A 16,523-nucleotide genomic window follows, 5' to 3' on the forward strand; every position below is an offset into this window, starting at 1 on the left:
CCCTTTGCCTGACAGTTAGGTGACAGTTTTCCTCTATTCCTCTTCCATCTGCCCGTAGACCTTACTGGAAACCAGCCTTCCACACTTCTACTTCCCAGGTGTCTCTTCTGGGAAGAGACACTCAAGCTGATAGGACGAGGCCAAAGCTAATTCGTCCTGTCCTGAATCATCCTCCCTCAAGCACCTCCCGGGTTTGTCTTATCATGAGCCCCCCAGGTAGTTATCCTTGGCACGGGGACCACGTTCTCATCTCAACGTAGCCAGCATAATTATATTAATGATTAATATTAGTATTATCAATTCAATAATCGTGAATTCACAGTCACAGGTAAAGAGTTCTTTAAACCCAGGGTCGTCTAACTCTAAAGCTGATGTGCTCCTTCATCCTCCCTATACACTCACTCTCTCTATCTCTCTCTCTCCCTCTCTCTCTCTAAGAACCTCCATGATGTTCTCAATGCCAAAAATACTACTTAAAAAGTGAAATAGGCCCAATGTCCTACCCGACACTCAGCCCTCATAGCCCAGGCTGAAACATCACATAGGAATCAAATTTCTTTTGAGCTTGAACTTGGAGGTGTGTTTAGGTGCTATCACCTCTGCCCATCTGGAATAAGGCTTTTAATACTTTGTGGTAGTTTATTCTGTGGAGCAATACAGCTCAGAATTACCATCAAGTGGGCCCTGTGTGAAGTCGAGGGCATTTCATGGAATCCAAGGATAGAGAATTCCATTGTCTCCATTCCACATGTGCTGTCTCAGGGCCCAAGCTTCAGGACGGCAAGGTGACTGGAATAATGACATTAGCCAAAAATAACAGCTATCCCACACACGTGAAATCGAGTGCTAATGCATCAGAGGATTTTGAACACAAATCCAGGATCAGGTTAACATAACATTCTTTTCTGAAAGTCACCAAAAGAAACCATTTTCAGCACAAACACTTCCATCTGCATAACATTTAACATTTCTCAGCATGCTTTCACCTCCTTTGATATAAATGAAGCAACATTATCCCCATTTTACAGATGAGAGAGCCAGGGGTTGGGGAGAGTTAACTGTCTGTGCAGTTGTAAGGCCTGTCAGCAATGTTTATGAGACTGGAATTCAGGACAAGTACTTCTGTGACCAACTCTACGCAGATTAGCACCATTAAACTACTTTTGCTGGCTCATTTTGTTTCGGTGGGAGAGTCCCAGCTAACTAACAAAATTATCTGGAACTCGAGGTGGTTTCTAAACGGAACCGTCGCCTACAGCAAACACAGGCGGTGTGGATGGAGCCATCCAGGTGGCTTCATCAGTAAAGAGGCCTGAACTGCAGAAATGAAAAAGAAAACCTAACCTACTCATTCAAATATTTGGATGTTCCTTCATGACGGTGCAACCTCATGACCACACAAGCTCTGACCCCCATAAGACAGCAAGGTATCCCCGCCAGTGACATAAGGACAGCCCTATGGGCAGTGGGGAACTCCTCATTAGGACTGACCTCTCAGTGAAAGATGTTTGCGTGAGAGCCACAGCTTTGTTTCTCTTGGATTATTTGTTACAGATCAAAAAGAAAAAAAAATTTTTAAGTTGCTTTCAGGTACCACTGCATAAAGTTGAGACAACTTAGATTGTACATGACAGAGAACACTAGAAACTGCAGATGATGGTGATATTTGCAGTGGTCATAGTGGGAAGTAGGGTGACGAATTCATTCCAATATGCTCGGACTCTCTCTATTTTATTTTATTTTTTAAATTAAATTAAATTTTATTATTTTAGAGAGAGAGAGTACAAATGGGGGGGGTGTCTAGGGGAAACAGAGAGAGAATCTCAAAGAGGTTCTACGTTCAGCTCGGAGACCAACATGGGGCTCAATCCCATGACCTGAGCCAAAACCAAGAGTCAGATGCTCAACCAGCTGAGCCATCCAAGTGCTCCTCCCTCAGTTTTAAAACTGAAAGCCCCAGGCTCTCCTTGCAACCCATCTCAGGCAAATTGGGAGAGTTGGTCACTCTTAAGTAATAAAATCATCATCATCATCATCATCATAGGAAATGACTAGATAGAGAAGAATCTGATGGGACTGTGGGGCACTTCAACTTTAAAGCTACTATTTGAGGGGCGTCTGGGTGGCTCAGTCGGTTAAGTGTCTGACTTCAGCTCAGGTCATGATCTCACGGTTTGTGGGTTCATGCCCCACATCGGGCTCTGTGCTGACAGCCAGCTCAGAGCCTGGAGCCTGCTTCAGATTCTGTGTCTCCCTCTCTCTCTGACCCTCCCCTGCTCATGCTGCCTCTCTCTCTCAGAAATAAATAAATAAACATTAAAAAAAATAAAGCTACTATTTGATGCCACCATTGACTGTCTGACACAGGTTATGCAATGCCAAGATGTCAGCACACAAGAACACCCCCAGGAGCCCACCCCCAGGAGCCGTGTTTCTTGTCCCCATCTGGATTTCTGGAAATCAGTCTACTAAGTGATCACCAGGCATCGCTGTTAACCTATTGGAAAGCTTCATTGAGTCTGGTCCTCTCTCAGCAGCATCTGGTCCCCGCTGATAACAGGGACTCTTTGGCTATTCCAGGCAGTCATTTCCACTCTGGTTCTTGACTCTCCAGGGCTGTCCCCGGAACCTCAGGATCTCCCTGCTCTCAACTGCCCCTAACCATAGCTGGAGCTTCCATTGGCCCAAAAACTGCAAGGGGAACAATAAACACTACCTGCAACTGGAAGGGGAAAAAATACAGGCTGGGAACTCTAAAGGAGACGGAACTAGAGACATATCTGAAGAAGGGGAAGGCTTTATACAGGAACAAGCAAAAAGAAAGGCATCAAGGGAGGAAGACATGTGACCAAAGAGCAATAAATGAACAAAGTCTTTCTCACGGGGACTCGGAGACAAACGTGCCTCAAGGAGAGAGTGAGGGAGATGGGGACCACACTTTTGGTGATGGAGAAAGAAATACCTATACCCTTCAATTGAGAGACTAGTTCTCAACCGGAGGCAGTTTTGCACCTCCCATGGAAAAACATTTGGCAATGTCTGGAGACAGTTTTGATTGTTACAGGTGAGAGTGGGGATGCCGCTGGAGGCTGGTGGGTGGAGGCCAGAAGCACTGTTAAACACCCTACAATGCCCAGGATGGCTGCCCACAAGAAAGGATTATGCAACCCCAATATCAACAATGCCAAACTTGAAAAAGTTTGCAATAAGTACACAATGGGGAGACACTGGAGGTTTGGGGCAAGGAAGTTGGAGTTGATACCATATACATCGGGGACAAAGTTAGCCAGCACAAGAATACAAAAATATCTCACTTTATGCAATAAAGAGAGTCCCCCCCCCCAAGAAAAACACCAACTTTGTTGCAATCAAAGTTCTAGAAATTAAATTCTATTTTATATGTACTGAAGCCATCTATTAGATAAATCGAGGTGAACACTCTTATGAAGCAAAGTATCCTTTCCCAAAGGAATCACATTCCCATCAGCATCCTTTCTGATACATGCAAATGCTTGTGCTTTAGAGCCTCTTAACATGGGATCCACCTAGTTACCTCTTTCAGACACAGGAGGGCAATGCAGGCTTCCCTCCCCGGGAATGGAAGATGAGAAGCCGGATTCTCTGACTCCTGCCCACTGTCTGACCCCAGAGCGGTTCCATATTAGATCACTGATTAGTTCCAGGAGCAGTCTCTTTTTCTTCATGATTCATCGACTCTTAAAAGCAACTATTTCTTCACCCTGTCATTGGCACACTTAATCCAAAAATATTGAAATCAAGAGTTATTTTCCTTGCTGTTAACGTTGGAAGCAGAATATGATTCCTTTGAAAACTTCAAAAGTTCATTTTTGTTTCTTGGTGATGGCTTTCAAGTCTTCAAACAAAAAAGGATTTCATTTTCCTCTAGATAGAGCTTGTAGTTACCCAGTCTCAGTTTTCTTTCCTTCCCTTTAACACCCCTCAACACAACTAAGTACACCAAATATTTATGAATATAATTTATGAGCTTTGGCTGTTTACTTCTTGCCAAAACTAAAAAGTATGTCTGCGTGTGGCCTGAGGAATCTCAGTTATGACAAACCTAAAACAGAGAAATTTGCATCTACTTCATATTTGAAAGAGGGAGGACCTTTTATTTCCTTTCCTACACAAAGGAAAATAAATAAACTATCTTCTGCAAGCACCTCGCCCTATCTGTCCTACCTCAGATGGCCACTGGTAAAAGTTTCCAGAGAGCATCAGGAAGGAAGACAGGCCAGGCATCTGAAGTTGGAGGACCGTTGCTTGCTCAGCAGACAGGGCTGAAGGTGCTGGCCACCTTGACCTGTCCCTTGAAGCCTTTTACAGCTGCCTGCCTTCAGCTCTTAACCATATGTGTCTTGGGGGGTTGGGGAGACCAGCAATCCTCTAACGAGTTCCTGACCCACCTGCAATCCTTCCCTTCCTTGCACACATCGCTTTGGAGAATCAAACCCCAACATCTGGAATTTGGCTTTTCACTGTCACAGGATGTCTCAAATGCTGGCTGGTGTTTCTAGAGTTACATAATTTCTCCTAAGGAGCTTTTTGTCTCACTTCAAAAAAAAAAAAAAAAAAAAAGAGCGAGAGAAATTGTGGAGGAAATGCCTATGATATTAAAAAGTCATAAGTACTCATCTGTGATAAAGAAAAAGTGGCGGCATTGGATGTACATAGATTCTGATAGTTACCCATGAACTCGAGGGAATGGAGCTGACCATACACGGGCAGAAATGAAGAGTGTGGGGAAAAGAGGTACTTGTCTCATGATGTGCAAACATTGTGGTGATGATTTAAGCTTCTCAGGGAAGAATGGAAGAATCATTGGTTTGAGGCACATCTGGTTACCTCAGACCATCTCACCCAGCTAATTTACCCACCTTCAGTCTTTGGTTGACTTAACATGTTCAAGCCTCGCCCCTGGACACCTCTTCCTACTGCCAGCAGGCCACCCTGGAAGCACGTGCTGTGCGGTTCAAGGAAGAATCTGAGGGAACTGTGGGGGCCTGTCTGCAGCAGCCAGACCCCAGGCTGGCCCATGGTGACTCATGGGGCAGAGTCTGGCTCTTCCCCCAGCATTCCATGGGTCCTGCCAAGTGGAAATGAGCTTTGAAAACTACTCCTTGACTTCTTCTTTTTTTTTTTTTTTACAAATAGTTTATTGTCAAATTAGTTTCCACATAACACTCAGTGCTCATCCCCACAAGTGTCCTCCTCCATGCCCATCCCCCCTCCCCCCCATCTATCAGTCCTCAGTTTTTGTCAGCATTCAAGAGTCTCTCATGGTTTGCCTCTCTCCCTTTCCCCCACCATTTCCGCCCTTCTTCTCCCCATTGTTACTCCATCAAGTTCCTCCTAATCCTCCTATATGTGCAAACATATGGTATTTGTCCTTCTCTGCCTGACTTATTTCGCTCAGCATAACACCCTCAAGGTCCATCCATGTTGCTACACATGGCCAGATTTCATTGTTTCTCATTGCCATGTAGTATTCCATGGTATAGATAAACCACATCTTCTTGATCCATTCATCTGTTGATGGACACTTAGGCTCTTTCCATGTTTTAGCTATTGTGGAGAGTGCTGCTATGAACATTGGGGTCCATGTGCTCCTATGCCTCAGCATTTCTGTATCCCTTGGGTAAATTCCTAGCAGTGCTATTGCTGGGTCATAGGGGAGTTCTATTGTTAGTTTCCTGAGGAACCTCCACACTGTTTTCCAGAGGGGCTGTACCAGTTTACATTCCCACCAACAGTGTAGGAGGGTGCCCGTTTCTCCACATCCTCGCCAGCATCTAGAGTTCTCTGATTTGCTCATTTTAGCCACTCTGACTGGCGTGAGGTGGTATCTCAGTGTGGTTTTGATTTGTATTTCCCTGATGAGGAGGGATGCTGAGCATCGTTTCATGTGTCTGTTGGCCATCTGGATGTCCTCTTTGGAGAAGTGTCTGTTCATGTCTTCTGCCCATTTCTTCACTGGGTTGTTTGTTTTTCGGGCGTGTAGTTTGGTGAGTTCCTTATAGATTCTGGATATTAACCCTTTATCTGATATGTCATTTGCAACTATCTTTTCCCATTCCGTTGGTTGCCTATTAATTTTCTGGGTTGTTTCCTTGGCTGTGCAGAAGCTTTTAATCTTGATGAGGTCCCAACAGTTTATTTTTGCTCTTGATTCCCTTGCTTTTGGGGATGTGTCAAGTAAGAAGTTGCTGCGGTGGAGGTCAAGGAGGTTGTTTCCTGCTTTCTCCTCTAGGGTGTTGATAGTTTCCTGTCTCACGTTCAGGTCCTTTATCCATTTTGAGTTGATTTTTGTGCATGGTGTGAGAAAATGATCTAGTTTCATTCTTCTGCATGTTGCTGTCCAATTCTCCCAACACCATCTGTTAAAAAGGCTGTCTTTTTTCCACTGGATATTCTTTCCTGCTTTGTCAAAGATCAGTTGGTGAAAACCACTCCTTGACTTCTTAAAAGGCAATTGACCCAATGGTTGATTATTTTCTTGAAATGGCCCATTGAGCTGGATTTCCATTCTCCCTATTAAAGGAGAACAGGGATAAATATAACCCAACAATCATTATCAACAAGAGTTTCACTACCTCCTTCTGCACCCCCCCCCACAAAACTTTTACTGAAGCTCTTAAGCATCCTAATGCAGAAGATTCCAGAAAAAATAGATCCATTCTTCCATTGCCAAATATTTTTAATCTCAAAAGGTATGTGGGTCCTCTGGCCAATGCAAGGAATCTGAATAGACAACCACTGTGTATGTGTGTGGGGGTGTGTGTGTGGGGGGGGGTGTTGGGTGTGTGTGGTGGTATTATTCTCACTAGAGTGGATGACCATTAAGTAATTCATCCTCTTCAGGGAGACCAGTAATGGGAAGCAGACTAAGTTCCCCTGGAATGTCAAGGCCTCTCTCCATTCAAATTACCAAATTTAAAACTGAGAACTATGTCCCTGGTGCTTGGAATTCAAGAATTAACAGATATTGTCCTTACCCTTAAGAAGTCTGTGATCTAGGGATGCCTGGGTGGCTCAGTCAGTTGAGTGTTCAACTCTTGGTTTCGGCTCAGGTCACATCTCACAGGTTCATGGGATGGAGCCCTGCATCAGGCTATATGCTGACGGTGCAAAGCCAACTTGGGATTCTCTCTCTTCTTCTGTCTCTGCCCCTTCCCACTTGCACTCTCTCTCAAAATAAATAAATAAACTTTTCTTTTTTTAAAAAAGTCTGTGATCTAATGGGAGATACAGATGAGGAAATAGGCAATTATAGTCTAGGGTAATTGGTGTTTCAGCAGGTATAAGGGTCACCTAGCTCGGTTTGGGGAGATCAAACAAGGCATCATGGGAAAAAATGACGTCTAAGCTGAGATCAGAATGACATGGTAAGAAGTAACAAAGAAAAGAGATAGAACCTCAAAAGAGTAGCACCATCATTCACAAATCTCTAGAAATTGAAGTACATGGCATTAGGCTAAAATATGAGTGATGAGGAAAAAGAATCGATTTTGTAAACCAGAATCAGCAAACTTTTCTGTAAAGGACAGATAGTAAATATTTTAGGCTTTGTGGTCAGTACAGTCTTTCAGAGCCAGTCAATTCTGCTGCTGTATCAAGAACACACCTACAGACAATATATAAATGAATGTGTTCCAATAAAACTTTATTGATAAGAACAGGCAGCAGCCTGGGTATGGCTCGTGGCCTTCGGCCTTATATAGCCGGCATCTGAATCTTCCCTCTTCTCAGTGTCGTTCCCGAACCAATAGCCTCAAGAGCATCACCCAACAGCTTGTCAGAAATGTAGAATCTCAGGACCAGCTCATGACCTACTAACCCAGAATCTGCATTTTATGTCTGACAGCTCCCCAGGTGGTTTGTAAGCACATTAAAATGGGAGAAGCACTTCTGTAAACCTTAAGGCCTTTGGACTCCATCTTTGGGGCACTCATATTTGCATGGTGGGCAGATGTGTCTGGCTGTGGTATTGCAAGTACCAGAGAGTGAATGTCTCCTTAAATTTCATGCCCTAAGCACCTGTCTTGCCTTTGTGGGGTCCTGGCCCCAGTGAGGAAAATGGACAATAGAAGACAAGACTACAAGATGGTTTCTCTCTTCTCCCGGCCTGGCCAAATCCAACTCCCACCACTACAGGCTAGTCTTCAAGAGCTTTAGGGGCTTATCTTCATTAACCTCTTAAAGGTTTGCCCTTTGGGTGTATTTTTAAACCTCAGTTGAAACCAGTTTTCTAGGGACTTTTTTCTCCAAACTAGAGCTGTAGATCATGCTTCTTTACTATCCATTATGTCAACATTTTTTCCTGTATAGAGTCCAGAACACTTTAGGGGTCCAGTCTTCTGTACTCGTTCCACCTCTAGAGAGGAGGCTTTTCTGGCCACATGGGTTTGATGTCAGCTTCCAGACCAGCACACAGGCAGCACCTCTGAGCGTGAGTAGAATAAGGTCCCTTAATTAGGCAAGAGAGGGACTCTGGACCAGCTGTGCATGCTCTGAGGGAAGACATCGATCAAAGAATGCATCTCCCTCTCCCACCTTTTATTTATGCTTTAGAAAATCCAATTAAAGCAGAGCCTGGCACTCTCCTAATTTTTCAGCCACTTAACACATGCAACAGAGTTGCTGGCCATGAATTTAAACACTCTCACACACTAGCATGCATGCACACAAAATAAACACACACACACGTCCTTTTTCTTCCTTGTCAGCTTCAAGGACTTAGGGACTTGGGTTGTGCCTGGGGACCCTATAGCGGAAAAAGATGATGGAAAGTTGGTTAGAAAATGTCATACAGCTGGCTTTGTCAATTTCTCGTGTCTTTTCCTCTGCCTCTGATGATTGTACGTCATTTACATGCCTTTCCTTGCTCATTTTGGTTTGTCCTTGGGGTTGGTTCACTCAGATTATGCTGATGTGAGCAAACTCTGAATAACGTTGCCTTGCTGTTTCACTGGCTTAAGATTAGACTGATGCTTTATAGTCCAACCTTCACGTTCTTTGCAGAGCCATGATAATCTATGGCCCCGGAAAAGACACCCATGGAAATTACTACAACAGTCCAGTTTGGACAATATGGAGCCTGGGCACTTCTTGGCGTCAATATCACTGAGCCACTCATGTCTGTAAATGTCCCTTGCCAGGTCAACCACTCTGCCACATGAGTGAAGGTGGTAGAACCTAGCACACTCTTGTGCACCCGACACCCAAGGGTATTTCCCCACATCTAGGACCAAGTGAATGCTTTATCAGTCTGACCAGTGTGCTTGATACATGATAGAGTTCAACATTTCTTTTTTTTTTTTTTATTTTTTATTTTTTTATTTCTAGGAGAGAGAGAGAGAGAGAGACAGCGTGAGCAGGGGAGGGTCAGAGAGAGAGGGAGTCACAGACTGAAACAGGCTCCAGGCTCTGAGCTGGCAGTCAGCACAGAGCCCGATGCGGGGCTCGAACCCACGAACCGCGAGATCATGACCTAAGCGAAAGTCAGACGCTTAACCGACTAAGCCACCCAGGCACCCCTCAACATTTCTTAAATGAGAATGTTTTTAACAGGATATATCTAAGGGCATAGTGGTTGGGAACTGGGGTTTAGAGCAGCTAACTTCGGCATGAACGCCAGTTCTACTCACTAGCTTTGTGACCTTGAATACTTTTCCTAACCTTCCCTATGCCTCAGTTTCCTCATATTTTACAATGAGGGTAACGATAATACTTGCCTTGTAGGGCTATCGTGTGTGAGGATTACCCAAGACTACACACGAAGGGGTTAGTACATTGTCTGATTCACAGCAGCACAAATAAGTATGTTTGTGTTAGCCTATGTTAGCCAAGGCTTCACTTGAGTTTTTGCTAACCCACATATGTTCCTCCCTTATAGCCCAACTTAAAACTCAGCTTCTCAGGTTGATAAAAATGGCAATATATTGATTGTGTGAGCATGTCCAGTAACCACTTGACAAATAAGTTATGTATGTGGTACAATTATTTTTCCTTAAACAGTATCCTGATAGGATATCAACTCTGCTTCTCCTCTGGAGATTCACCTCTTTCCCTCCACATGGTCCTGCTGAGACAGCAACCCCAGCAACCAGCCCCGTCCCTCCATGCTGTGCTCCCACCATCTGTGTGAGCACATGACCAAAGTGAGCCAAAAGGAGTCTTCCCGGAGAGGTGATGGGTGGAGCCCGAGAAAGCGAAGCTCCTCTTCCCCTGGGATGAAGGGACAACACAAGCTAGAGATGGTAGGTGGCTACCCTGATGCCCTTTGAGAACTGGAAGGGACTACAGACTGCTGCCAATGCATAGAGCTGAGAGGTGACAAGAGAAAGAGAAAGATCAAAGTGCTAGGTGAGCTCCTGGATCATGGCATAGCTGGAGACAACTCTAGACTTCCCACATCGGTGAGCCAGGACAAGGCCTCGTTGTTTAAGCAAGTTGCTGCTATCTTTCTATCTCTTGCAACCGGAGGAGCCTTGACTGAAACACTTTTAATTGTATGAGTCACATGTTCTTTAAAGTAGGCCCAAACACACGTGCCTGGTGGCTCAGTCGGTTGAGCTTCCAAGTCTTGATTGCAGCTCAGGTCATGAGCCCAGGGTCATGGGATCCAGCACCACCTCGGACTCCATGCTGCCTGCTTAAGATTCTCTCTCTCTTTCTCCCCTGATTATGTGCATGTGCCCTCTCTCCCTCTCTCTAAAATTAAAAACAAAATTAAAATACTCCCAACCAAGAGAAGAGAATTTACATTTGACTAGTAGCATTATGTGAAACTGATCAGTTATTTTGTTTTTTTTAATTCTATAATTTGATTCTTATCTTGCGTTAAGGATGTTTTACTAAAAGGAATTGTTTTCTATTTCTTATTTTAGGCAGTCATAAGTAGACGTTTAAATAGAAAAGCTAGATGGTTCTTTAATGAATACAATGGTAAATATGCAAAATAAAATTGAGTAGGATTTGCTGTCCATCTGTTTACAAAAAGTAAAATATTATGTTTGGAAATATATATATATATATATTTATACACACACACGTACACATATCATATATGTAGCATATATACATATATACCAAGAGACAAAGAGCAGGTGAATTTATTGAGTCCCTGCTAAATGCCAGGTACTATTCCAGTGTGATATGTGTGTTATTTCATTGAGTCCTCACAGTAGCTTCCCTTAGAAGTAAACATTGGTGTATATCTGTATCACACATACGAAGACTGAGACCCAGAGAGGTTATGTCATTTTTTCCAAGGTCGCATAGCTGCTGCTAGGTGACAAAGCCCAGCTCTCTAGTTCCAAAACCCATGATGTCGTTCCACACTGGCTACCTCAGAAACAATTGGCATTGTCGCTGCTGCTTTCCCAGTGTCCAGAACGAATAACTATGACTACATAAGTACGCTTTACAACACTTGTCTCCAGCACTGCGCTCTCATTCATTAAGTAAAAACACAAAGCCCCATGTTAGTGAATCCCAGCACACAGCTGCTCCAAATCCCAGTGTCTGCAGGGAAGGCCACAGGAGAGGGGACCCCAGCTGGGAAACCCACCTACAACCACCTTTGTGCCCCTCAGTGAACTGTAGCCCTGCTCTGCAGAATAGATGGGGATCCCCGGAGGATAGCCACCATGCTATTGGATTTGAAAATAAGTGGCTCAAATATAACCCTATCGTTTAAAAATAGTGAGTCGAAATTTTTTTTTAATGATAAGATCATCAAGTACGTTAGAACACCAAATATTTGATGATACTAAGGAGGGGATGGTATGTGTTTATGTTAAAAGCAAGACTCCTTATTTATAGAATCATAGTGAATTATTTAGAGATGAAATGACTCAGTGACTCGAACTTGCTTTGATATAATCTTTTTGAAAGAGATAAAGTGGAGAGAGAAACAAGACTGGCCATGTGATGATAATGGTTGAAGCCAAGTGATGGAAAAAGGGGTTTCTTATACCATTCTCTCAACTCTTGTGTCTGTTCAAGTTCTTCCTTAATAAAAGAAAAAAGAGAAATATGGACATAAGAATAGCTTGTTAAAAGTGGAAGAGGTTTGCTTCTAGAGCAAACTGGAGCCGGTGGAGGTGGGGGGTGGGGAGGCGGGGAAGGCAGGACTCTGGTACGGCTAAAGGTGAGATCAGGGACTGCTATTCTCATCAAAGCCCTGTAGTATCGTCGCCTTTTCCCGTTTTGTAAATATATCCCTTTGAGAGAAATTAAAATTAAATTCTAAAAGAAATCAAGAAAGAAAGAGCCCATGGGTCAACCAGCCCTTCTCTGCTCCACAGGAAGATAGCACTAATCAGCTGCTGCCTAATCTTCCCCCAACCCAGGAAGACCCTCCGGAATCTTCAGTTTATCCTGCGAAAGATGAAGCCTCTGCTGGGACAGGCCTTAAATAACGTGTACCTGCCTCATGCTTTGCCTGTAACTTATTCTCACAGTTTAAACAGGCTCGTATCGACTGAGAATGCTTGTCCTCCATTACTCCATGTCAAGCTGATGACCCAACTGAAGATGCTGGGGCTCCCAGAAACTCCCCTCGCCCCCTCAAAGTGACTCTTCATTCCTGACTCGCTCTCCACCCGCCTGAACCGAGGTTTCCATTTCTGCCGGAGTTCCTGCTGAGTCCCAACCACCAGCCCTCCTTCAGTCACTGGCAATAACATTTTCCTCTGATGTGCCTTACTGCAAATCTCAGAAAGCGATGAGTGCTAACAGATCCCAGTCCTGTGCAAAAGTAAAACATTAGAATTATATTTGGGGAGACCTCGGATGTGTGAGGGCCTTTTCCACGTTTGTACACAAGCTGGAGTGCCCGTCAGGACTTTCCTGGCTGCCTTACAATTCTCCTGCGTGGAGTAACTGCATCAGTATCAACGAGGGTAGCAGGCAGGGTCTAATATTGCTGCGACCCAGTCCTCATCCCCTTTGTGAAAAAACTTTGCTGTTGAACAACAGCAGATTGGACCCCAATCTTCTCTATTCCTAGCCTTAGTCCAGCCTTGTTCTTATATGTTCTGCCAACCCCACACTCCGTGTCTAACACTAAACCGAAAAACAGGGTCATTCTTCAGTTCTTTCACTTGAGACACGGGAGAGGAAGAGAAGGAAGAACATGTGCTCATTTTCTCTATAGCCCGGCACAGTGTTGTAAGCTTCCTACTCATTTCATCCTGAATGTAAATATTATGAATCAAGTTTTACAGATAAAAACATGGAGGCTTAGATAGCTTGTGATTTTGTCCTTGCCACATAGCATGAAAGCGTAAAAATAAGATACAAGCCAAGGTCTTTCTGAATTCAAAAACCTTTGTTCTTTCCCAGCCTGATGCTCCAAAGTCTACGCTCATTTGTTAACCCGTCACCAGTACCGAGCCCAGAACCATAGACAATTTGGAGTCAGCACATATGCCCATCTGGAAATGTTCACCCGGTAGAAATAGGTTTGGGAGAGATGTTTGAACCCAGGTTTTAGCCAGTGTCGGTCCTACTTCCCAAGTCAGAAATTGCTAAGGAAGTAAATCTCCATACAAAAGGTAGTTACCATATGCCCACCCCCCAGCATCTGTGCTATTCCTAGTCACCATTCACATTCCTCAGGGTCTTCACATAGAACTTGGCCAGGGCCTTAGTGTATGCCCTGTAGCCTGGGGAAAGTGGTGTTTTTATGGCCTGACTTAAAGAAATAGCACAGCGAAGAAATAAAAAGTCCAACCAGAAGCCAATTATATAAATGACAGAGTTTGACTTGTCATTCTAATATGGCACTAAATATTTCACACAGGCCTCGGGCTCATCTTGAAATTGTCTAGCCTTTCAACCCAAGTCTTAGGTTGACATTCATTTTCAGCATAAGTTCCAATCTACACCTTCAGGAAGTTCCATTTACATATTCTGTAAGAGAAGGGCCATATTTACATATTCCATACAGGGAGGGCCACATTTACATGTCCCTAAATGGGAGGGCCAGCTTCTGTAGCTATACAAGGCAGCCCTGCCCACCTTCTCCAAAGCCAAATGAGCACCAGCTTTGAATCACCTAAGTAACTGATAGAACATGCAGATAAAAGATCAGTAAAAAACATACAGTTTGAAACATGATTAGCCAATTTGACCTAATTGGTGTACTTAGAACATTCAACCCAACATCTGGAGAATGCACGTTCTTTCGTATGAAACATTTACCAAAATAAACCATAAACTGGATCAAAAGAAGTCTCAACAAATTTCAAAAGATTGATTGGGGCGCCTGGGTGGCTTAGTCGGTTAAGCGTCCGACTTTCGCTTAGGTCATGATCTCGCGGTTCGTGGGTTCGAGCCCTGCATTGGGCTCTGTGCTGACTGCCAGCTCAGAGCCTGGAGCCTGTTTCAGTCTGTGACTCCCTCTCTCTCTGACCCTCCCCTGCTCACGCTGTCTCTCTCTCTCTCTCCTAGAAATAAAAAAAAAAAAATTTTTTTCAAAAGATTGAAATAAAAATATTTTCTTTGATTGTAGTGGCATCAAATGGGAAATCGATATCAGAAAAAGAAATAATAAATCACCAAGTATTTGGAAATTAAGAAACACACTTTTAAATAACTCATAGATCATCAAAAAAATCAAAATGGAAATAAAAAAAATGTTTTAGTCAAGTGAAAATACAACCTATCAAAACCTTTAGAATGCAGCTAAAGCAGTGCTTAAAGTGATATTTATAGAACTAAATGCATACATTAAAAATATAAATGAATATATTAAGTATTTGCATATATTTTAAGAGAAGAAAGGTTGACAGTTAATGAGATGAACTTCCATCTGAAGAAACTTGGGAAAAAAACAGCAAATTAAACCCAAGAAAAATAGGAGAACTATGATAAAAATAAGTGCATATATCACTGATAAAATAAATATGCAATGGGGAAAAATCAACAAACCAAAAAGTTGGTAGCTTGAAAAGATTAACAAAATTCATATAGTAAGACTGGTTCTTAAAAAGAGAGAAATCACAAATAACCAATTCAGGGGATTAAAAAGAGGATATAAGGGGCATGTGGGTGGCTCAATCTATTAAGCGTCTGACTCTTGATTTCAGCTCATGTCGTGATCTCACGGTTCATGAGACTGAGCCCTGCCTACATCAGGCTCAAATGCAGAGCCTGCTTGGGATTGTCTCTCCCTCTCCTTCCACCCTTTCTCCACTTGCAAGCTCTCGCTCCCTCTCACTCTCTCTCTCTCTCAAAATAAATAAACTTCAAAAATAAATTAATAATGTTTATTTATGAATAATTTATTTCATAATAAAAAAATTTATTTATGAATAAAATAATTTATTTTTGAATAAAAATTTAAAAAGGATATCCTACAAATCCTATAGATATTAAAAAGATAATAAGATGATATTAGGAAGAACTTTATGACAAGAAGTTTGAAACTGTGGTGAAATAAACAGATTCCAGAAAAACACAATTTACCAAAACTGACATAAGAATAATAAAAATCAGAATATTCTTACCTAAATTAAAGAAATTAATCTATAATTTAAAGATGTCCCACAAAATAAATCACATACTCAAATGGCTTCAATTGTAAATTCTTACACAAATCTTTCCAGAGGAAATTTTTTAAAAGGCTTTTCCCAACTTTTCGATGAAGACCGTAACCTTGATATTAGAACCTGATCTAAGAAAATTACTGATACAAAAATCCTAAGCAAGATATTAATGAATCATATCTAGCAATAAATAAAAAAGGTAATGAATCATGACCAAATGCAATTTGCTCTGGGAATGCAAAGTTGATTTTACATTCTAAAATAAAATAATTAATCACATTAACAGAATAAAGGAGAAAGAAATATGCTCATCTCAAATATAGTCATATCTCAAATATACTCACAGACACAGCATTTGATAAAATTCAATAACTGTTCATGCATTTTTAAAAAACTCTCAGCAAACTAGAAATAGCAGAGAAAATCCTTAATGTGATAAAAGAATTTACAAAACTCTACATGCAACACTCTTGTACTCCTTCTATTCAATATTATACTAGAGGTCCTACCCCGTACAATAAGGCAAGAAAAAGAAATAAATGGTAAAATGATTGAAAAGGAAAAAGTAAAATACCAGTATTCATTGAGGACATGATTAAGTGTACAGAGAGAATCCAAACGGAACTACAAACTATTACATTTATTTGGTTAACTTGGCAAGGCTGTTGGACACAAAAAAATAATTGTATGTTTATGCAATACTAAAAACAATTAGAAAATAATGTTTTAAATGCCAAATACAGTAGCACCAAAAATCATAAAATACCTAGGAATAAATCTAACAAAAAAATATGCAAGTTCTATACCCCAAAAAACTACAAAGCATTGATGGAAATAATGAAAGATTTCAATAGATTAAGGGACAGACTATTTTCACAGATTAAAAGACTCAATATTGTTAGAATATTGATTCTCCCTGAATAATATATAAATTCAATGTGATCC

Source organism: Hyaena hyaena, unplaced genomic scaffold (assembly GCF_003009895.1).
Source record: "Hyaena hyaena isolate Hyena2069 unplaced genomic scaffold, ASM300989v1 scaffold_40, whole genome shotgun sequence".
NCBI classification, from domain to species: Eukaryota; Metazoa; Chordata; class Mammalia; order Carnivora; family Hyaenidae; genus Hyaena; species Hyaena hyaena.